The sequence below is a fragment of the Triticum urartu genome, chromosome 2A, assembly GCF_056163025.1.
Source record: "Triticum urartu cultivar PI428250 chromosome 2A, HENAU_Tu73, whole genome shotgun sequence".
Taxonomy (NCBI): domain Eukaryota; kingdom Viridiplantae; phylum Streptophyta; class Magnoliopsida; order Poales; family Poaceae; genus Triticum; species Triticum urartu.
In genome coordinates this window covers 249,691,534-249,712,453 of record NC_141874.1, presented here as the reverse complement: position 1 = coordinate 249,712,453, position 20,920 = coordinate 249,691,534, and the positions used below count along the sequence as shown (strand labels likewise).

The window sequence follows — 20,920 nt, the reverse complement described above, 5'->3', positions numbered from 1 at the left end:
ATCTCGGAGTCTCCGAAGTAGTTGCGGACGTCGCCGGACTTGGTGGTGGTGGCCGGAGCTCACCGTCGTCGAAGGAGAGCTCACCGGGGCGGCGATGGGCGGCGGGGAGGCGCGCGCGGGCGCGATGGAGACCGGCAACTGCGCGGGCCGGCGGAGACCGGGCGACGGCGGCGACCGGCGCCGGAGTAGCGGTGAGGGGCGGCGCCGGGTGGCGGGCGGCGCGGAGGAGCCACGGAGGGAGGCGGCGGCGCAAGCGGTGCAGGCGGGCGCGGTGCGGGCCGTGGGAGCCCCGCACGGGCCGAGCGGGCCGGCGGCAGGAGGAGGCTGGCGGTGCCACGTGGCGCCCTGTGGTTGGGCGCGGGCGGTGGCGCGGCGTGTCCGGTGGCGGACGGACACGTTCGGCGCGGAGAGGGGAAGGTAGGTTAGGGTTTCGCCCGGATTTTTTTGGGAAGGAGGTCTTTATATAGGAATAGGGGGAGCTAGGAGAGTCCAAATGTGGTGCGGTTTTCGGCCACGCGATCGTGATCGAACGCTCTAGATGATGGAGAGGGTTTTGGGACAAATTGGAAGGGTGTTGGGCTGCAACACACACGAGGCCTTCTCGGTCCCTTGGTTAACCGTTGGAGTATCAAACGAAGTCCAAATGGTACAAAACTTGACAGGCGGTCTACCGGTAGTAAACCAAGGCCGCATGGCAAGTCTCGGCCCAATCCGGAAATGTTTAACCCCCACACACGAAAAAGAGGAAGAAAGGACCACCGGAGGAGATAGGAGCGCCGGAATGCAAAACGGGCAACAGGGAAAATGCTTGGATGCATGAGACGAACACATATGCAAATGCAATGCACATGATGACATGATATGAGATGCATGACAACGACAACAACACACGGAGACCAAAAACCCGAACCGGAGGAAAAAATAACTTAGCGCCGGAAACGGCAAGAGTTGGAGTACATATAAGGTAAATTACATCCGGGGTGTTACAACACCATGATGAATATGAGATTGATAATAATGTTTGCAATAATATCAAAAGTGGGTTTGAGAGTGTCAACTTTAGATCCCACATATTTGGATAACATTCAATATTATGAAGTTTTTGATAAAAGTGGGTATGGAGAGGTCATGACTTTATTTTATGATAATCCCACTATTTTGGAAGAGTGTCAACTTTGCATGCATGTGGATCATGAAGAGAAAATTTTATGTGATATCTATATTGTTGAATTTTATTATTATCCTACATGTAATTCTTATGAGAGAGGAAAATATGGTTGTAAAAATTTTTGTGTCACTACATTACCTCTCGTTATGTTGAGATTGCTATTGTTTTTTTCTCCTTCCTTGCATATGCTAGTTTTTGCTTGTCTTGATAATTTGTTTGCTTATATAATGCCTATGCATAGGAAGTATGTTAGACTTAGATGTGGTTTTCATATGCTTCATGATGCTCCCTTCGTGTTTCAATTGATATATTTCATTTTCAGGACATTTGAAGAACTTTTATTTTTGGGGTATTTTTATTGCAAGGATGATTCAGAAAACAGACAGAAAATACTATTTTTGCTTTATTTAATCTAAATAACAGAAAGTAAAAAGAGGGTACAGAGAGTTGTGCTTTCTAACTTCATCCATCTCATACTCATCAAAAGGAATCCACTAACAAGCTTGATCAAGTCTTGTTAACAAACTCTTTCCGAATGACATGAAACTGGATAATTTTCGAATAACACTAGGTTACCTCGACAGGGATATGCGTCCCCAATAGTAAGAATATCATATTTCTTCTTGACAGCAGGAAGAGGGAATTCAAAACCTCCAATAGTAATCGTTGAAATTTTTCCAATAGAATTGATACTGTGGACTTGAGGTTGTTTCCTCGTAAAGTGTACCGTATGATCATTACCATTAACATGAAAAGTGACATTGCCTTTGTTGCAATCAATAACAGTCCTTGCAGTATTCAAAAAGGGTCTACCAAGGATAATCGACATACTATCATCCTCGGGAATATCAAGAATAACAAAGTCCGTTAAAATAGTAACGTTTGCAACCACAACAGGCACATCCTCACAGATACCAACAGATATAACAGTTGATTTATCGGCCATTTGCAAAGATATTTCAGTAGGTGTCAACTTATTCAAATCAAGTCTACGATATAAAGAGAGAGGCATAACACTAACACCGGCGCCAAGATCACATAAAGTAGTTTTAACATAGTTTTTTTAATGGAGCATGGTATAGTTGGTACTCCGGCATCTCCTAGTTTCTTTGGTATTCCACCTTTATAAGTATAATTGGCAAGCATGGTGGAAATTTCATCTTCCGGTATCTTTCTTTTATTTGTAACAATATCTTTCATATACTTAGCATAAGGATTCATTTTAAGCATATCTGTCAAACACATACGCAAAAAGATAGGTCTAATCATTTCAGCAAAGCGCTCAAAATCCTCATCATCTTTTTTCTTGGATGGTTTAGGAGGAAAAGGCATGGGGTTTTGAGCCCATGGTTCTCTTTCTTTACTGTGCTTCCTAGCAATGAAGTCTCTCTTATCATAACGTTGGTTCTTTGATTGTGGGTTATCAAGATCAACAATAGGTTCAATCTCTACATCATTGTTATTGTTAGGTTGAGCATCAACATGAACACCATCATTATCACTAGGTTCATGTTCATTACCAGATTGTGTTTCAGCATCAGAAATAGAAATATTATTGGGATTCTCAGGTGTGTAAACAATAGGTTCACTAGAAGCATGCAAAGTCCTATCATTTTTCTTTTTCTTCTTCTTAGAAGGACTAGGTGCATCAACATTAGTTCTCTGAGAATCTTGCCCAACTCTCTTAGGGTGGACCTCAGGATACAAATGTTCCTGAGTCATTTTACCCCCTCTAGTCATAACTATAACAACATTATCATTTTTCTTATTATTTAATTCATTAAGCAAATCATCTTGTGCTTTAAGCACTTGTTCTACCTGAGTGGTAACCATAGAAGCATGTTTACTAATAAGTTTAAGGTCACCTTTAATTCTAGACATATAATCACTCAAGTGTTCAACCATATAAGCATTACGTTTCAATTGTCTACCAATATAAGCATTGAAGTTTTCTTGTTTAACAATAAAATTATCAAACTCATCCAAGCATTGGCTAGCAGACTTATTACTGCGAATATCACCTTCATCAAATCTATAGAGATAATTTACCTTTACTACCTGTGTGTGACGCCCGGATAATTAAGCTATAATAAGCACACACTAATGGTGCCATGTCATCGCAATTAATTTTCTAAAAATCACTTTGATCCAAACCCAAGTAATTCAAATTTAAAGTACAACTCAAATATTTACATCCTCAAACATGCAAACAAAATAATTCATAATCTCTCCCTATTAATCTTTACCTACTAATAAAGCAGCTATTGCTTCTGGTCGTCCGTCATTAATACTTTTGCAAAAAATCCCTTGAAGCTCACACAAATCAACCCGCAGTCCAAATCGAATCGGTACAAAGGAAAAAAAATAAATGCAGCCATGCTCTGCCTCACGGCGCTCCGCCCCGCGCCACACACCTCCGGCCATGCCCCGCGCGCCGCCGGCGCCTCCCGCCCCGCCCCCCACCGCCTCACCACGCGCCGTCGACCGCCTCCTTCCTCTCCCAATCCCATCTCCTCCTCACCCGCGGCTTTCTTCGCGGTTCACTGCTCCCCTCGTCACGACCTCGCGGGAGGCAGAGGATGGGAGGGTGCGGCGCTCGCGGGCCGATCTGCGCCGCCAGGACTCGCCCGACCCGCGGGACGCTCGATCCGGTGACGCACCAGTCGCCGGTCGTCGGCCCGGCCGACCGACGACGGAGATCGCAGCACCCTGCACTATCATTCTGCCTCAGCCCATCCTTCCTCGATGTGTGCTGCCTGGGAGGGCTCGCGCTCGCCGCTCGACCAGAGCCACACGGCCATCCGGTCGTCGTTGCACTCGCCGCCCCCTCTGCTCCTCCACCTCAACTTCGGACGCACGTGTATTTCTGTGCCCACCCCATGCTACCAGAGGAAACCGCGTGCTAGTCTCTCTGGATGACTTTTATTTTCTGCTGAGGATCACGAGTTTGCACAGTTTCATGATGTCAAATTACTGCATATGTGGTGCTTCTTGTCAATAGGGATAGAATTAGCTGGTCATAGGTTGTGGATGTTCTTAGTTATTTTTTGCACACAAGGTGTTTGGGTGTTTGTCCGAGCCTGTTTCAGTCACAGATCCTTGAGGTTAACTCCCACATGAATACATCATGAGAATAACTCTCCTTCCATATGATTCAAAAAATGGTATGATGGTGGAACTCAACCGGGTTGCTAGACTAATGTGGCGTTGGTGCGTGCATCTGGATGTACGTCAGTGTTCACAGCCAGAGGAAGTGGGTTGTTGCAGGCAGAGGCGGATTAGGATGAGTATGTCACGATTAGAAGAGTTCTCTTGATCTTTATCGGAAAAATTGATAGTTTCCTTGATTTGTTTTGGTCTAGATTAGCAAAGCAGTGCACTGATATTTGTTTTGTGGTGTAGGAGCTTCAAGACAGCAGGGGCAGCAGGCTTCGCTCAACATATTCATCTATGATTTTCTCCCTGATTTTGAAATTATTTGGCCCCTATAGTTCCCTTGAGAAAAATCAGAGTATTTATGGACTATGTTCTATGGGTTGACAAATTTGATTGCAGGGCTGGCAAAGTAAGTGCAGTGTCACCGTTGCACATATATTCAGGGCCACATCAAATTTCAGTCAGAAGAACATGACCAGGCAGGGTGCTTCATGCAGTATTGGGAGTGAGAAAGTTTGATGTATAATCAGTGTCGCCTCCACTCTGCCCCGCCCCTGTGCTTTTTCCTCGATGGAAATGCGGGCCACCATGCCGCTCACTTCACGTGCAACCACTTCATCTCCAACCTGTCGTTGGAGAGCATTGCAGACCGAGCGGACAAACGACGAGGTGTAGCAGCACAACCTTGCCTCTTCCCCTTACTCTCCTTCACAAGCGAGCCAAAGACACCCCAAGTTGTGGCAACCATCTGAGGCCAGCCTTGCTTGGCATACATGGCTGCATACATGTGATGGGAAACATGCATGGAAGCTTGGGCCTGGATATGCAATTATGCCTTCCTAAGTTTTACTGATGCAATTTCTTTTTGAAAGAGCCCTGAAATCATTTACCCTTTTGCTCCTGAGAATTGTTTACCATTGTGAATTGTATCAATGGTCGAAATGGTCAATTAACGACATAGACCGAGATACCATAAAACCCCTTCAGTAGATCGACTGAAATATGAACATTATTGGCCCAAAGTTACAGGATTGCACCAATTAATTGCTAACCTCTTGGGTTTTAATGATAATTGTTCTACCATGTGTTTTTCTTCTACTAGCATCCCATCCACAATGTCAGTTGGAATTATATATATATATATATTCTGCGAGATGTGTTCAAATCTCTGTATTTTTCCATGATATTAACAATTTTTCTTTGAATGTTTAAGTGAACGTTCTCTAAAATTTCATTTTCAGTTAAGTCTGGTCTTTCTTTGGGTAATTTATATAGTAAGGTCTGCAAGAATTGAATGCAGATCCACTATTCCCCCCCTCTGTATTTACTGCAATGCATATTTACTTGGAGCTAGCATCACATACTGTATGTCAAGTGCCAAGTCAGTTTTCACTAAATACAAATTAAAAAATATATATATGAACCTTTTCATTAGCTTTGGCTGCACGTTTCTGGATAATGTCAATATCAATATTTGTAAGTACTCTTATGAACTCATATGATGCATCTCCCATTTTTTTATCTGCAAGGTACCTGACATAGTGTTTGGACAGACTTATTTCTGGTAGTAACTTCTCCATTGTGAAACTACTTTCCACTACAGTAGCTTGCGGACAATGTGGGCTACTACAAGACCGAGACCTGCATTAAAAGATGATTACATTTAGGAGTGAATGGTAAAGAAGGTTTTGATTTTGTTTAAATTGCAGTATATGTTTGAAAATTATTCATTGATGCTCAAAGAATATCCTGTAGATGATTATGTGGAAAATAGTTCATCCTGCACAGTTTTCTCGGCAAGCTGGAACTTCCAGTTATACTGGTTGTATATTTATGGGTTATAGACTTATAGTTGAAATTTTCAAATGATTAGATATTTTTGTAGTTGTAGTTGAATTATACAAGTGCCTAAAAACTGAAGTCGGCATTTCTTCACTAGAAGCTATGTTCACTAGCTTGATTTCTCCTATGATATGTAGAATTTTTATTTCCGGTACATTGTTGTAGTTTCCTTTTTTGCTGTAGCTGCTTATCTATCAGAGTATCTATGCATGTGTGGGTTTATGTTTCACTAACTGCCCTATAAATAATCTGAATTTCTTTCAATCGATTGATTGTTTTGTAATTTTCAATCCATGTCCCACAACATAGTTCCTCGACACCGGGTCAATCCTGGTTTATGAAAAAATCAGGAGTCTGAACCATGCAGTCTACTCATAGTGAACCACAGTTCTGAACCATGCATTCTTAACCCGGTCAACCATGTTTTGCCCGTGGTGAGCCATGGGGTCTGAACCATGCTGCCTGAACCAGATCGACAGTATATCTCCGTAGGTTGTTGAAATATGAGTCGGACCATGTCTTAAGGTTGTGGAAATGTGAGACGAACTAGGAAGTGAGAACTATGAAAAAAAATCACATCAGGAGCACAGTCGTGGATAGTGATCAGCATATTATTATTCTAGGTGACCCAATATTCTTGGTTATAATGGAGGACTAAAGAGGGTCCGATTTATGTACAGGTGAAGAAAATCACCAAAATGGAAGGAGTTCTGTATTATGATCTATTACAATGTGCTTGAAGCAATACAGAACCATGATTATACTTAGTATAGTACAAACTAAATGTACAATACAGACTTCCAAGTAGAATCTTTGGCCTGCAGCTCACCTGTTATCTGTCACTTCAGAGGTTACTTGGGTGGGACAACCAATGTATAGATAAGAAATGCCGAAACGAAGATAATCACCCCTACTAAGGTAAATATTGGGCTTGTTCACAACATCAAGTTAGACCTCTCAGCTCTTTTGATTGGATCGACTTCTTCTGACAATGGATACTCAATGCGCCGTGGGTTACAGGTCACATATTTGTTCGGTGAGAACTCTGAGAATAGGGTCTTCTTCCCTTTCTTCTTAAAACTAGACCAAGCCTTATCCCAGTCGGTTGATGATGTATCACCTGAAAAAGTAAGATAAGAGAAATGATTCAACCTGCAAACATGTTTTCATCGTAACCTGTTATAACAAACTATGTGCGACATGACCTTTTTAATCTAACTTCAAAAAGGAACTTCACAATCTACTACTCATTATCCATCAAATTTATATATGTACATCTATACATCTATACATCTATCTCTCCCTAATAATAATTCTCTCCCTAATCTATCCCTAATAATAATAAAGCACATTTTGATTTTGTCGGGTTCACCATCACAATACGCTTTCTTTCTATAAATTTACGCTTTCAGTTTGAATTTAAAACATATACACGAGATGATACTAAAGTGTAAGAAAAAAAACAGTTTTTTGTCGTTCGAGGCAGGCCCTATTATTTCACGCTGAATTCGCAGCGACAACCTGCGTGGCCCATCTACGCTGGCAAAGACCAAAAAAATTTGTGCCATACATGGGGATCGAACTCACGTCCTCCCACTAAGCCTGTAAGACCGAGACCAATTGAGCTACTATCTTAGAATATTTACTTTTACTAAAGTCTAAGAATATTACTCCCCCCATTCCATAATATAAGAGCGTTTTTGACACTACACTATTTGTGGTTGTGCTACACTATAAAGAACTAGAATTGTATTTATTTATTTTGTCTCCATTGCAAGGTTGTTGGCACATGTTTCTATAAATAGTGTGGATGCAACTTATACATGGTTCATCTTTCATGTAAACGATTTTTGACTCTCGGCATGGAGCCAAATTATGCAGAACTTGAAAACGAACCTTTAAGTAAGTTTACAAAATTTCTGCAAAAAATACTCACGTGCTTATGGATATATACTACATATCACTAGATTATTGATAAAAAATATGCTATGATGCCAGCTAAACAATTTTTTTAAATGAACAGATTATGCTTGCTGCAACGTATTTTAGGTTAGTTTGCTTGCTGCTGCAATTATTATTCTAGGTTAGTTTGCTTGGTGCTATTACTTCATATTTATTGAAATTCAAGAATGAACAAATAATCTAAAGAATGAACTAACAATCAAGAGGTGGTTGTTCAGACAGATCAATGTACTTGAAATCATACCCCATATGTTGATGAAATGAACCAATTTCTTATCATCAGCGAGCGTTGTCCAACGACATGGTTCCTTGATCTGGCAGATTCATAGGAGCCAGCATTTTCTCCCGTTGCAACGCACGGACATCTGTGCTAGTAATAATAATAATAATAATCTATCCCTAATAATAAAGCACGGATTGACTCCGTGGGTTCACCGTCACAATACGCTTTCTTTCTGTAAATTTACGCTTTCAGTTTGAATTTAAAACATATACACGAGGTGGTACTAATGTTGCCATTGGTATAGATTTGACAAATTACGATTTTTATCCGTCACGGGCTTTGCCCCACATGGGCCGAGATTGCGAGCTGCGACTTCGCCCTTGCATATGGGCCGAGATTGTAGAGGAGCGCAGTAAAAATTAGTTGATTTTCATGGAAGTCGAACTGAAAACCTGCCATTTAATCTCAACGTGCACAACCAACTGGCTAAAGCCAGGCACGCGTTAGCTTATGAATTTCACGTGCTTATGGATATATACTACATATCACTAGATTATTGATAAAAAATACTCACGTGCTTATGGATATATACTACATATCACTAGATTATTGATAAAAAATATGCTGTGATGCCAGCTAAGCAAATTTTTTAAATGAACAGATTATGCTTGCTGCAACGTATTTTAGGTTAGTTTGCTTGCTGCTGCAATTATTATTCTAGGTTAGTTTGCTTGGTGCTATTACTTCATATTTATTGAAATTCAAGAATGAACAAATAATCTAAAGAATGAACTAACAATCAAGAGGTGGTTGTTCAGACAGATCAATTTACTTGAAATCATACCCCATATGTTGATGAAATGAACCAATTTCTTATCATCAGCAAGCGTTGTCCAACGACATGGTTCCTTGATCTGGCAGATTCATAGGAGCCAGCATTTTCTCCCGTTGCAACGCACGGGCATCTGTGCTAGTAATAATAATAATAATCTATCCCTAATAATAAAGCACGGATTGACTCCGTGGGTTCACCGTCACAATACACTTTCTTTCTGTAAATTTATGCTTTCAGTTTGAATTTAAAACATATACACGAGGTGGTACTAATGTTGCCATTGGTATAGATTTGACAAATTACAATTTTTATCCGTCACAGGCTTTGCCCCACATGGGCCGAGATTGTGAGCTGCGACTTCGCCCTTGCATATGGGCCGAGATTGTAGAGGAGCGCAGCAAAAATTAGTTGATTTTCATGGGAATCGAACTCAAGACCTGCCACTTAATGGCAACGTGCACAACCAACTGGCTAAAGCCAGGCACGCGTTAGCTTATGAATTTCCTGGGAAATAAGCAGAGCTGCCCCGAGAGTCTAAGAAATAAATGATTTCCTGCAATTAGAAAGACAAGAAAGGAAGGAATAACGCCAAGAAAAAAAAGGCAAATGAAAAAGTTGACTCCACGGGAATGCAATGATTTAATTAGTGCAGCTTGATTGCTTTCCTACTTAAAAGCGGAGATGCAGATCTAAAAAAAGCAAGATGCACGCTGGATAATTATTGTCGCTGATTGCCTTCCTATTTAAAAAGCGGGCATATATATGCATATCACGAAATTAATTAGTAGGAAATCCAACATTAAATTAAATTATTTTATATTTTAACTTTCTGTTATTAATCTGATTTTTAGATAAAATCAAGCTTTTTAATTGTACAATTTTGAACAAAAGTTTCTAAGTTTCATAATTTTCTTCCTTGGTTCCTAATTTTAGCTAATTTTTCCTTTTTTTCCCTTTTAGTAAAACTCTGGCAGACATGATAAGAATTACATTATGTTTAGACTATCAAGAACAATCATTAGAGAGGAAAGTAACCTTTTTTGGTGGGGTGAGTAACCATATTTGTGACTTTTTTAAGATATAGAGTGCACTAGATTTTTTTTCAAATTTTTTTACCTTCTCTATCAATATAGATATAGAATTTGTCACAATTTGGCAGAAGAAGGGGCGCTTTGTGTCGATTTTAAGCAATACCTGGGGTGTGTTGATAATTGAGGAACATTGTTGTGAACCATAGAGTTTGACATTTTATTTGAAATCTAGGAAGTGCTTTCGACTAAGAAAATATTTTTTAAGGTATGCGCATTGGATCAAAGATAATCAGTTATATTTTTAATTGCATGTGATGTGAAAGTATAGGTTTATTTTAACACATTCAAGTGCAAGTGCAACCATATATAAGTTATTTTGTGACAATGTGCGTCCATAGATCTTTGTAAACATTAAATTGTTCATGAGCCATTATATTTTGTTCATAAAATTCTAATTATATTTGAATGCATATTGATTTTGTCTTTCGGTGCAACGCACGGGTATATGTGCTAGTAATATAATTAATAATAATAAAGCACGGATTGAGTCTGCGGGTTCACTGTCGTGGCGTTTTTGCAAAAAGGTCCCTATTGTTTCATATACTCAACCCGCACTCCAACTTAAGTGGCTAACCAGCGAAAACGTTTCGTTCTTCCAAAAACGACCATGTAGTTTATGGTATTTGGCCCGTGCTCCTCTTTTAGGTGCCCAGAGCACACCCGAGCTGGGGCTCTCCTCGATCCGTCCGGGTACGGCGCCGGTGGCGGCGACCGGTCCTCTTCTCCGGCCATCTGCCGCTCTCCTTCCCTTCCCCATCCGCCCCTAAAATTCTCTGGCATCAACCCAGCCTCCTCAATCTCTAGCCCATATCCATGGAGTTCCAGACTTGGATTTCAAAGGGATTCGGCGCCTCGGGAGGATGAACGCCATGGCGGCTACACACACGCGGCGGCAGTGGATTGAAGGATGCGGCAGCAAATCGGCGTGAGCATCCATCTTCTGCTCTCTAAATCTCTCTCTCTCTCTCTCTCTCTCCAACTTCCTCTATCCTCTTGCATCACAAACAGGTGGCGACTCTATCCGACCGAGTGTGGCGTATGTGGTGCCTGTGTTGTGCTCCCGGCGGCCTAGCGTGTGTGCGTGCGGCTGGATATGCGTCTGTGTTCATGTGTGTGGCGCTCTACAGGCAGAGGAAGTGGGTGGTTGCAGGCAGAGGAAGCTGCTAGCTATTGGCAGAGGAGTATTAAGATTAGTATGGCACGATTAGGATACTTCCCTTGATTTCTATAAGAAAAATTGATAGTTTCCTTGATTTGTTTTGTTCTAGATTAGTAGTAAAGCAGTGCACTGATATTTGTTTTGTGGCGCAGGAGCTTGAAGATATTAGGGGCAGCAGGCTTTACTGCAATATATTCGTGTATGATTTTCTCCCCAAATCTGAAATTATTCGCCACCTAAAGTTTAATCCCCTTGAGAAAATGAGAGTATTTATGTACCATGCTCTATGGATGTTGACAATTTTGATTGCAGGGGCTGGCAAAGTAAGTGCAGTGCTTACCGTTGCATATAGATATTTAGGGCTACATCAAACTTCAGTCAGTAGAACATGATTACCAGGCAGGGAGGTTCATGCAGCATTGGAAGTGAGGATGTTTGGTGTAGAATCGGTGCCGCCTCCACTCTACCCCGCCCCACTGCATTGTCCTTGACGGCAATACGGGCGACCTCGCTGCTTGCCTCGCGTGCAACCACTTCATCCCCAACCTGTCGGAAGAGAACATTGCAGACTGGGCGGAGAAACAATGAGGTGTAGCAGCACAACCTTGCCTCTTTCCCTTACTCTCATTTACAAGCGAGCCAAAGACACCCCAAGTGGTGGCACGATGGCCCATCGTGTATGAATGTGCTTCCAGACAAGCTTGCGGCGGCTCAGACCAGACTTGCTTGGCATACATGGCTGCAATGCATACATGTGGCGGGAAACAGGCAGGGAGGCTTGGGACTGGATATGCAATTATGCCTTTGTAAGTATTACTGATGCAATTTGTTTTTGAAAGATCCCTAAGTCATTTACCGTTTTGCTCCTGAGAATTGTTTACTATTGTTAATTGTATCAATTGTCAATTAACGACATAGACCAAGATACCATTGAACACCTTTGATAGATCGACTGAAATATGAACACTCTTGGCCCGAATTTACAACATAGCACCAATTAATTGTTAACCTCTTGGTTTTAATGATAATTGTTCTACCATGCGTGTTTCTTCTGCTAGCATTGCATCAACAATGTCAGTTGTAATTATATATATATAACTTAGAAATTCAGTGTGATATATTCTGCAGGATGTGTCTAAATCACTCTATTTTTCCATGACATTAACAATTGTTCTTTGACTATTTAAGTGAACGCTCTCTGAAATTTAATTCTCAGTTAAGTCTGGCCTTATTTGGGTAATTTATATAGCAGGCTCTGCAAGAATTGGACGCAGATCCACTATTTCCCCCCTCTGTATTTACTGCAATGCATATTTACCTGGCCCTGTGTCACGGGCCCGCACTGCTGCCTTAAGCTCCATGAGATACTTGCCGAGGCAGTTTTTGACCTGCGCCGACAAGCTCGGCCAGGACGTCCTCAAGTCCGACCTTGAGTTTGACACTGACGATTTCGTCCAGCCCGACCACGGTCACTAACCTATTTCTCCTCCTCCCAGAACCTCACCTACTCTTTCAATATTTTTTATGAACTCTGATTCAGTTTGTCCACTATTTGGATATATGTACGCCACTTATAAAATGTAGTTCCTAGAGCATGATATTGTTCCAAGGATCTATGTACTGTAGCAAGATCCTTGAAACTGTTGTGCTCAATGTGTAAAGAGAAGACAAAGCTGTTGATTCTGAGTTATACATGACGTACAGATTAAATAATGGTTTGCATGTTTGGTTTTCCCTCTAAATTTTTTACACATCGTTACAAGGATATCACTTTATTTTTTTATAGGAAAAACGTGCATCTCCGCATCAGAATTCTTTTGTGGTACGTTCTTCGTAAAGATATGCCTCATGGTGAGTTCTGAACATTACTTTTAGCAGTTCACCATACTGTTTGCATCTTTGTCCCAGTGAAGTTTCTCATATGCGAGGCATTGATGATGTAATGTGCAAAGAGCAAGATGTTGATTTCTGAATTATATATTTACATGTCGTATAGGTTAATGTTGATCATTGTTTTCCCGTATGGGTTTTCCTCTGAATTTCATGAAGTCGTTGTATTGAGGTTATCACGTTATCTTTTTATAGGAACAAAGTGTCATCTCCGCATCCGAATTATTTTGTGCCACGTTCTTTGTTTAGATATTCCTAAATGCTTACCTGATCCAGTTCTGAACCTTACTTCGACAACCTGTTTTTAGCACTTCATCGTATTGTTTGCATCTTTGTTCCAGTGAAGTATACCATATGCAGTTGAGGCTATCGTGCTGAAGGGTAGGAAGATGGAGGAGCGGATTCTTTTAGCAAGCTGGTAACCTGTTGGTTTGTGAGTAATCTTCTGTATATATTATTTATAGGACTGTTGTTGTGGTGCTGACGACGACAACGAAGTGTGCACATGTTTGGTATGGAGAGAAATTCAGAAGGACAGGGAGAACTCATCTCTTCAGAACTAAAGTACACCTCTGAATCTATTTGTGAGCAATTCTTATGTACTCAATTGGCCTATATACATGTCTGATTTATGCCAATGCAGTTGACTAAACGAGAAACCTCAATGATAAGTAATTCTTTAATCAAACATCTAACTATAATTATGCTTAAGATATTCTAGCTTTCTACATGGTTAAAATTATTATTCTGTTACATCATTATACACTATCCTATAATTTTAAATGGCTAGAAATTTCAGTCTTCTTCTGGCTAATTGTTTTATAAAGTCAAGTGTTAAAGTCACTCTGACGCGGATACGGTATATCCATTGATAGTTTATTAGGCGAGGCGTTGTATTTTTGTTTTGTTTCTTTGGTCTATTTTGTAATGAAAGTTACTCTCAAACTGATGATTCCATGTTTTGGATGACAATCAATCATAAGCATATATATGTTCCAAATCTTCAACCTTCCTTGGTTGACAAATACATTTATTGCACATGTATGTCGTTTAATAAAAGGAGGATTATGATTGATGAAGTTTTTGGTTGGGACGAATCTTACCATCACTTAGCTATAAGTGAGTTTTTTTCGCTGCAATAGCACATGTCCATGCATTAGATACATATGGACATATATTTGTTTTCTTCCGTAGCAACGCACGGGCATATTTGCTAGTATTACTAATATTCAATAGGTATTTGTCATGAAGAAACCCACATCAAATGAATCCTTAAATTGACCCTAGAGATATTTTAGGTGGTCCAACACCATATAAAATTGTAATTTAAAATAAACAATAATTTAAACATTTACAAATAAAATAAAATTTTGTGTGTGGCCTCAAAATGTTTCCTTGAATCTAAGTGCCAACTTTCATTAGTAACAAAACTCATTTGCCCGCTCAATTAAGAGATAACGAGCTATATTATTTAGCAGATAGGGAAAGATTAAAACTATTATGCGCTATGCACTTTAAGCCCAGTAATACAGTGCAACCCAGCCCGCCTAGACTACCTCCTCCCTCGCTACAGAGCAGGAGCATGGCGTGGCGGACATCCACCCCGCCGAGGCCACCGTGTCAACCATCCCATGGGTCCCCGGGGTGGATAAGTGCCTCCCTCGACGCCTCTCTCCCACTGTGAACCCTAGCTCGATCCCCTTCGCTCCCTCACCCTCTACCTCTCCTCCTCAGATCCCCTCCTTCCCAAGCTCCGCCATGGACGTGTCGCTGGCGTAGCCATCGCCGCTGCCCTCCCCGCTGCCGGAGACCGCGCTAGGGGAACCGCCTTCGCCGCCTACTTCGACTACGTGGGCGAGCTCGGGCCGAAAGCCACCCGTGTGCCCGCTGCCTCCCCGTCCTCAACCTCCGTCCGCCCCGGATCGTCGCCGCCTTCTTCGACCCCGGCCACCTCTGCTGCTCCTAAGCCACTTGACGGGCCTCCTTGTGCCTGCTCGGTGAGCACCTCCTCTCCCCTCCCGTTCTTGCGCCGTAGGCCGACGTCCCCGAGTTCGTCCGAGCCCCCCGCGTACGCATACGCGTACGTGCATGCGTGTTGTGTTGCTCCTGTGACGCTGCTCCGTCGTGGTTGCCTGCCTACGCGTCGCGAGCACCACGACCCGCGTCGTCCCTAGCCCTCTCCTCTGCCTTGCCTCGCTGCGCTCGCCTACTCGCCCACACGCGCTCGTGCTCACCGGCGCCCTGCCCGCGTCCGCCCGCTTGCTCTGCTGCTGCACTCGCCCCAGCGCGCCCCTGCTCCTCCCCTCCCATGCGCAGCGCTGTTGCTTCTGCATCTGTTGCTGCGGCCGCCCCGTTCGCGAGCTCCACCGGTCGCAGCCTCGCCTTGTGCGTGCATCGTGTGCTCGCGCGCGTCTCCTGCAGCCACCTGCGCCCATTGCCGCTGCCGCTTGCGCCTGCCTACGTGTGGCTTCGCCCGCGCCCTCGCGTGCCCCGCGCTGCTCTGCTTGTGGCTGCTGTTGCGCCCCGCTCGGCTGCAGTGCCCGAGCCACGCCGTTGCTTACTATACTGCTGATGCTAGTTACTGTAGCGGCTACTAGCTAGCTTTTCTGATTGTATATTGACTAACCCTCTAGACATCCTCTAAACAACGTCTAAACATCTGTTAACTTGGGTGAAATTAATATAAGTATAAAGTATACTTGAAAAACTTCATTTTATCCCACTAGACCAAATCCTTTCGATGCATGGTTTAAATCCTCCAAAAATCACAAAATGCTAAGTTCTGTTAAGTGAAAAAAACCGAAAACAACTTTATTTTCATAGCTACTTTAGAGCTGTTGATGATCAAGCAAATGAACTCTAATTTGGACGAAAGTGCTACTATCTTGTATATGACAGAAAAATGCTCAAAATTGATATAAGGCATATAATCATAGGAGGTACAGATCCATGGTTGTAGCCTTTTGAAAACAGCTAAAAGATGTTTAAAACCGACAAATTCTCAGACTTCGCAAATTTTCAGGAATTTTCAGAATATTGCTAAAACTTCGGAAAATCATAGAAATTAATCCTTAACTTGGATGAAAAAGTTTTCTACATGAAAGTTGCTCAGAATGACGAGACGAATCCAAACACGCGGTCCGTTCATCTGTTACATGCCCCTATCATAGTGAACATGGAACTTTCCCCCTCCGTTTCAACTGTCCGAAAATGCCTAACTTCGGGAAAACATTCATGGATGTTATTCCCCTTCGTCTGTATCAGGTAGCCCTGCGTTAGAACACCCCTAGCGCTGCTTGTTGCCTTGCCATGTTTAGTATTGCACTTGTTTGCTCTGTATTTATTGTTTCTTCCCCCTCTTCTCTCCGGTAGACCCCGAGACCGCTGCCGATGCCGCTGTGATCGACTACGTCGACGACGACCCTTATTCCCTTTCAACGGAGCTTCCAGGCAAGCCCCCCCTTGATCACCAGATATCGCCTACTCTTCTGTCTACTGCTTGCATTAGAGTAGTGTAGCATGTTACTGCTTTCCGTTAATCCTATCCGGATGCATAGCCTGTCATTGTTGCTACAACTGTTGATACGGTACCTGCAATCCTAAATGCTTACTATAGGATGCTAGATTATCATCAGTGGCCCTACATTCTTGTCAGTCTGCCATGCTATACTATCGGGCCACGATCTCGTCGGGTGTTGATCACGGGTATATACTACACATACATACCATACATGTTGTGAGTAAAGTCGGGTCGGCTCATTGAGTACCCGCAAGTGATTCCGATGTTGGGGGCTGAAGGGGCAGGTGGTTCCACCCAGGTAGTGGTGGGCCTGGGTTCCCGACGGCTCCCGACTGTTACTTTGTGGCGAAGTGACAGGGCAGGTTAGGACCACCCAGGTGAGTGGTGGGCCTGGCCCTGGTCGGCGTTCGCGGTTACTTCAAAATAACACGCTTAACAAGATCTTGGTATTTGATCTAAGTCTGGCCACTGGCCTATACGCACTAACCAACTACGCGGGAACAATTATGGGCACTCGACGTCGTGGTATCAGCCGAAGCCTTCGTGACGTCAGCGACTGAGCGGCGCGCGCCGGGCTGGACCGCGTAACGCAACTTCCTTTGTAATGGAGGTTTCTAGGTCTGCTCACCAGCCGCGTACGCAACGTGCAGGTGTGCCATGGGTGATGGGCCCAGACCCCTGCGCCATAGGATTTAGACCGGCGTGCTGACCTCTCTGTTGTGCCTAGGTAGGGCTGCGACGTGTTGATCTTCCGAGGCCGGGCATGACCCAGGAAAGTGTGTCCGGACAAAGGGGATCGAGCGTGTTGGGAAATGTGGTGCACCCCTGCAGGGAAGTAAAACTATTCGAATATCCATGATCATTGGTAACAGGACGACTTGGAGTTGTACCTTGACCTTATGACAACTAGAACCGGATACTTAATAAACCACATCCTTCCAAGTGCCAGATACAACCGGTGATCGCTCTCTCACAGGGCGACGAGGGGAGGATCATCGGTTAGGATTAGGCTACACGATGCTACTTGGTGAACCTACCATCTACTCTCTTCTACATGCTGCAAGATGGAGGTGGCCAGAAGCGTAGCCTTCGATAAGGACTAGCTATCCCCCTCTTATCCCGGCATTCTGCAGTTCAGTCCACATATGATACCCTCATTTCACTTGATACCAATGCATACATATGTAGTGTAGCTCCTTGCTTGCGAGTACTTTGGATGAGTACTCACGGTTGCTTTGCTCCCTCTTTTCCCCCTTTCTATACCCGATTGCTGCGACTAGACGATGGAGCCCAGGAGCCAGACGCCACTGTCAATGACGACTACTACTACTCGGGAGGTGCCTACTACTACGTGCAGCCCGCTGACGACGACCAGGAGTAGTTTAGGAGGATCCCAGGCAGGAGGCCTGCGCCTCTTTCGATATGTATCTCAGTTTGTGCTAGCCTTCTTAAGGCAAACTTGTTTAACTTATGTCTGTACTCAGATATTGTTGCTTCCGCTGACTCGTCTATGATCAAGCTCTTGTATTCGAGCCCTCGAGGCCCCTGGCTTGTAATATGATGCTTGTATGACTTATTTTATTTGTAGAGTTGTGTTGTGATATCTTCTCGTGAGTCCCTGATATTGATCGTACACGTTTGCGTGTATGATTAGTGTACGATTGAATTGGGGGCGTCACAAGTTGGTATTAGAGCCGACTGCCTGTAGGAATCCCCCTTCCGCACTCCTTGGCCGAAGTTGAGTCTAGTCATTGAAAATCTTTTACTAACATGGCTGTGTGTCTTATGGGCCCACGTCGCCATTGGGTGGTATTAGGATCTTTTATTCGTCGTCTATACTCTGGGACTCTGATCTCTCTTCTATTTGGGTTAAATAAATTTTGCTAAATCTAACATTAGGGTCTCGTGATCACTTTCACCCGAAGAGCAACTTATTACCGATGATCGTGTGTTGCACCAGAAGATTCCGAGAATACTCCATGATGTTCTCTCGAGACTTTGTGCCATCGCTTTTGCAATTTCCATCCATCGATAAACCTCTATGGAAAACCACATACACTTGCCATAAATACAAACATTCCCCGTTGCTCTTGTTATTACAAGATGCCCCGAAATACTCTCTGTTGTCCCGAGAATCCTTTGAGCTTACTACCATGTTGTTCTTTGCCACATGAATACCCCTACGGATAATTTCTCACACTTACCGGGGATTCGTTCATCCCCAGTTATTCAGGTGTTTTTTAAAAAATATTTGAAATACCATTCGAACATCCGAAAATCCTCAGCAGCATATTGCCCTTGAAATTCTTGCTTACTTACATTATGGTTAATCCCATAAGTCTAGTAATCTTATTGGCATCCTTTGTCACTATCATCTTGAGTCCGTTGATTCAATATGTTGCGAATGCCAGCAATCCTCAATCAGATCCTAGAATTCATCCTTCTAGCTCAGGCGTCATTTTAAACATGAGTTGGATCTCGACCAATCAAATTGCCATCGATTGTACCCCTAAGCTTGCCCAACTTATCCATCCTTCATCAGAGCAATTGCTTCTGATCCCTTGATATGGAGATCATAATTCATTTGCATTTGAGCTTTGAATTAGTCTGTTGTTTCTATAATCCCATGCCTTTGCATTGTTTCTTCTTCTGGCTGAGTACCTCTACTTACATTAGATCCTTTGCGGTCCGCTAGATCCTTTGGTGGATTATTATCTGACCGTTCTTGCATATTCTCAAAACCTGGAGTTCTTTCCTTGATACACAAGGCCATTGGTAAATCATATTCTCTGATTTGGCCAACCATGCTCTGCTTTTCGAGCTGGTGATATTTACTCTTGAAGCTTGAGGTATATGTTTCTAAGATGCCCCGATGGGTTGAACCTATACCTTCCCTAAAAACCGTATGAACCTGAAGGTTTTCACAAGTCATACCCTTCTGGTGTTTTACCAGATAAGTTTCTACCATACAACTTCTTCGAGGACGAGAAGTGAATGAATGGTCATGCATTGGAGAAGTGGGAGTCAACCTTGAACTTGTGTTCATGCCCATGGAAACGATGTAGATCTTAGCATTAAAGCTTCTCTTAAATTAATTATTCCCTTGGTATAAGTTCATCTTATATCTGGGATCTGGCCTTTTGCAATCATGGTTCCGACCATGCTAACGTTATTCAATATATTTGAAAGGAAACCATTCCATTGCCTCGTCTATTTTGACAAGATTAAAGTATCTGCTATCGCAAGTCTATGATACAGATCAGTTTCTATTCCGATCTACCTCCGAGTTTCACCTCTGTTATCTCGAGAATATCACCAAACTACATAACTGCTTATGAGTCTTCATCCAGTATTGCTTCTCACCGATTTCAGAATTCCCTCGGGTTTGGGTTGTCCTCAACCGAGAACACCAAATAGTGAATCGAGTCCGCACTCCGATTCAATAACTCTAAGTAATCTACATTGCTTATGAGTTTACTAATCCTTCAAGTCATTCATAGCATGATCGGCTATATCATTATCGTACATTTTTTAACTGTGCTACCTGGTCCTTCTTCCCGGAGCACAAATTTCGACGGTGAGCTAATCTTACGTCGATCTTCCTCGTCATATCATTTCTCCTTGAATAGCAAACTTGATTTCGAGTTTGTGTTGTACCCATGGTTCCAATAACCTTTTGCTTCATCATTCCTTTGACTTGATGTCATCGTTGATCAAATACATTTTCATGAAATCTCTCGACAAATGTGTCGTGATCATAGTCAGCATTCCAAACTCTTCCAGGATATCAATTGAATTCATAATGAGAAAGACCATCCTTGCCCTCGATGATAAGTGTTATCATCGACCACTCTACTGTCTTCCCTCCAACACAAACTTGTTCGCGTTTTGTGTTATACCTTGAGTTCCTTGCTATCCAGCAATTGATCTTCTTTACCTTGGAGTATTACCATATTTTATGTCAAGAATGTTGTGAGAATTTCACCACCTCTCGAAAATTCTTGTACAAGTGATACTTATCACCATCACCATTCTTTTCTTGGTCCCCGTGTTGTTTATAACCGGGATACCAAC

General features: G+C 42.8%; 1 long non-coding RNA gene across 2 annotated transcripts; it reads left to right on the top strand.

Moving 5' to 3' along the window:
* Positions 1–10,886: 10,886 nt before the first annotated feature.
* Positions 10,887–18,449, top strand: LOC125537124 (uncharacterized). Of its 2 annotated transcripts, XR_015616194.1 has the most exons (5): positions 10,887–11,202; positions 11,286–12,242; positions 13,223–13,287; positions 13,668–13,890; positions 18,127–18,449. It is a non-coding gene; the product is annotated as an uncharacterized LOC125537124 (long non-coding RNA). The 2 variants fall into 2 exon arrangements; XR_007295612.2 differs by lacking the exon at positions 18,127–18,449 and having other exon boundaries at positions 13,668–13,991.
* Positions 18,450–20,920: the final 2,471 nt, after the last annotated feature.